This window comes from Dipodomys ordii, unplaced genomic scaffold, assembly GCF_000151885.1.
Source record: "Dipodomys ordii isolate 6190 unplaced genomic scaffold, Dord_2.0 Scaffold154, whole genome shotgun sequence".
NCBI lineage: Eukaryota > Metazoa > Chordata > Mammalia > Rodentia > Heteromyidae > Dipodomys > Dipodomys ordii.
The window spans coordinates 1,527,479-1,531,442 of NW_012267370.1; positions in this window are offsets into that span (position 1 = coordinate 1,527,479).

The window sequence follows — 3,964 nt, forward strand, 5'->3', positions numbered from 1 at the left end:
GTTGACAGACTTTTCCTTGAGGAATCTTCCTAGTTTTCTGTACTCTTACCCTCTCTGGATTGTGGAGAGCAGAATTTATTTGCATTCAGTGACCTGATTTCAGAAACTATAGGTGCTCTTCCTCTTGCCTTTATCATTTGAATCAATTGGTGGAGTTTTCTTGGGATGGCAGATTGATCAACAGATAAGAAATTGTAGATCACTATGAAAACGATGAAACATTGTATTTAGCTAAATTCCAGATGTGGCTCTGCTTTGGAGGTAAGTACTTTGGTGGTATCATTGTAGTCTAGGACTATGTTTATCAGTTCAAGCTGTTGCTTAATATGGGCAAGGCAGATTTTTTGATTGTGTAGGATTGATCTCAGTCAGTACCTCTGTTTTGCAGACATTAAATATCACTACCGAGTATAGAGATATACACATTTGTACTTAAGTCCAAATTTATGTCTATCATTTATCTATCTACCTATATACAGAGATAACACATATGTATACACATGCGTGCGTGCGTGTGCGTGCACACACACACGCACGCACACACACACACACACACACACACACACACACACACACACACCCCTATTGAAGAATTTGTGAATTCCACAGCTCTAGTTAGTTCTAAAGAATATTTCTTGCATTTCCTACTTCATATTTGTATATTCATTCAATTCCAGCAAGAAAGAACTTGGATTCTCAAGAATATCAACACATTAACTTGGTGCTATCATACAACTAAGAATTTGAAAATTGCCATATCCATACTTGTATCTTAAACAAACCTAACAAAAGTAGTTCTAGGTTTAATTTTATATCCACTCTCTTACAAATCTATCCTGAGTGAAGCAATATGGTCAAATACTGTGTTTAAAAGTTACTTGGATTTGTTGTTTCTTGCCTTTACCCTGTTTTCCTTTTCTTTATTTAGTGTGATTATAATATTTATTTGGAATGTAGTTATAACGGTCCATTTGTTTCATTTAAAGGCATAACTTAAATTTATTTTTAGTAACATTATTCACAGTTCCATGATTTTTCCTACTATTTAATGAGTTATGATTAGAGTCTGTGGTAGAATTCCCTAAAGTCTCATGTTTAAATGCTACTGAGACAGAATGGATTTATCATAGGTAGAATTGTACTAGAGTTCTGCCTTGAAAAGCTTGTTGATTTAGTATATTCAGATAGCAATTACCTTCTGCACCCCTCCCCTGAATATCTTCTAAAGTCAAAGTAGAATGTATAGTTATCAGAACATATTTTCAATTTGCCAGCCAGTTGCCTGGCATGGATATCAGAACTACATTCCTTGAAAACACATAGAGCTGCTGTTTATCTAATATGTACTGATTGTTCATTGGTTATGAGATGTTTGGATTTTCACTCATAGGAAAACTGAAATAAGCTGTCCAGCATGGAGATGTGGGTTAGAGCTTTCTTGTAAGAACCACTTATTGGGGTTATGTGCTTCTCTTCATTTTCTTGCCTCAAATCTCCTCCCTCTTTTCTAGGCTTTTCAAGATCAATCTGTTCAGTCAAAGAAAAAAGCCAATAAGGAGTTTGTAAAATACTGTTCTAAGAACACACAGGCTCTTGGGGTAGCAAAAGACAAGAAGAAAAAAAGAAAATGGTGAGTAAGAAGTTCTCAGATGGCACCATTTGGTCCCCATTAAGAATAAATTTATTCTTTGTTATTATTTTGTTAAATAGTTGAACAAAGGAGTTTCAGTTTTACAAGGTAATTTATAAATATAATGCAACTTGATCAATATCACCCCTTCTACTGTTCTCTCCCATTTTCCCTGTCCCCTTATTACAAGTTCAATTTTTACATAATGTATATTGAACATAATGACTGTATTTGTTTACTCTTCCTCCCTCCATTGTGTGCCTCCCATTTCACTGTCCACCTTTCCCAGACAGAACATGTTTCAGCTTCCTGATATTCATTTTGTTAAACAGTTATTAGCAGTTCAGAGGAGTTCCACCATTGGATTCCTCCCACGTATTCTTAGCCTTAGTTGTAACTATTTCATTAACTTTGGGTGCTGGGATGGGCCTATATGTGTGGTTAAAGTGTAGTTACAGGGCTCCCTCTCTTGTCCTCTCTTATTCTATGTGTGCATATTGGAAGAACTGTTATCATCATAATTCAGTCCCTGTTTGAGTTGGCCTGTGCATGCGAGTGTGAAAGCAGCTTAACTTTTCACAAACTCGCATCTAACTGATAGTATGAATCTATTTATACCATTAGAAGCTTTGGGGGAGCTTAGCCTCTTGATACTGGAGAGAATTTACTGTTTCCATGAGCCAGAAACATGTGTCTTCTTTACAGGTAATGTCACAAGTTCTGCAAGTAGAGTTGAGTATTTTCATCTAGAATTGGAAAAATAATTTACCCCTAGGAAAACTTTTACTGGAAGAATAATTCGAAAATGGAATGAGACCTTTATATATTCTTTCCTTATTCTAATAGGAATTATTTTTCAGGGACTAAGCAATCTGCATTTGAATTGATTAAATACATGGTTATAGCAGGGTAAGTATGACTTCCAAAGAGTCAAGTACAATGTTGGAAACTCCAGAAAAGAAAGCTGCAAGGTCCATAAGATACCCTACTAATTACCCAACAGAAAGAAAACAAACAGAAGGTCAGCATGTATACTTAAGTGATTTCCTCCTGAAATGGAATGCCTGGGGTTTGCATACCTATATGATCTTAGTTTTCTACATTATTTTCTTTTGAATTTATTTTACTATTCCAGTTTTACCAGAGAAACCATCACTAATGTTACATTCTTCCTTTTACTTAGGGTTTAGTGGGGATAGTAATGATAGTACTAGAACTAGTAAATTAACCATTTATTGAGAACTTGCTATAATCATGCATCGTTCTATATCTTGTTTACTGATATGTAATTCATATGCCATACAATTCACAGCTCTAAAATTTTAAAACATTTCAAAAATGTACATTTTAAATGTATAAAATGTACAACACACAGATTTAAATTTGTTCATAATTATGCCAGAATCACAGTTTCTATTATTATTCTAGTGTGTGTGTGTGTGTGTGTGTGTGTGTGTGTGTGTGTGTGTGTTTGCGCACATACCCACACAGGTACTAGGGTCTTGAACTCAGGGCCAGGGCACTGTTCCTTAGCTTTTTTACCCAAAGTTGGTGCTTTACTATTTGAGCCATATTTCCATTTCTACCTTTTCAGTGGTTAATTGGAGATAAGAGTCTTATGTACTTTCCTGCCTAAGCTGGCTTGGAACCTTGGTCCTCAGATCTTTTCCTTTTTCTTTTCTCTTTCAGTTTTTTCCTTCTCTATTTGCCAATTTTTAAAAGTTAATGTCAATTAGTCATACAAGGGAGTTTATTTTACATATTTTAAAGAGTTTTCATTTTAATATGTTCATTTATATATATAGTATGTCATGATCATAATCATTCCTTCTATCATTCTCCCTCTTCCTCACCCCCAATCTCAAACCAGTCTCATCAAGCTTCCTTGTTCCATTGTCACACATATTTATAAAATATTTTGACTATATTCTCCTTTCTTCCTTCTACATTTGTCTGTCTGCCTCTCCTCTACACCCTACAAAAGGCATGGTTCAAGAGAAGCTTAATTTTTCTCTCCTTAATTAAATGTCTTGGCATTCATGTCAAAAATCAATTCACTGTAAATGTAGGAGTTTATATCTGGACTCATTTTTCTTCTTTCTATCTCTAGGTCATTATCATTTTGCCTATAGGACTAGGGGTGTGACTTAAGTTACGGGGTGCCTGCTGTACCACTTGAGCAGTAGCATGCGTGTGACTTTGAGTTCAAACTCCCCTACTGCAAAAAAAAAAGTCATAATCATTAAGGCAGGACCATTCTGTCTTGGCTATTGTAGTTTTGTAGTGTGTGTGTGTGTGTGTGTGTGTGTGTGTGTGTGTGTGTGTGTGTGTGTG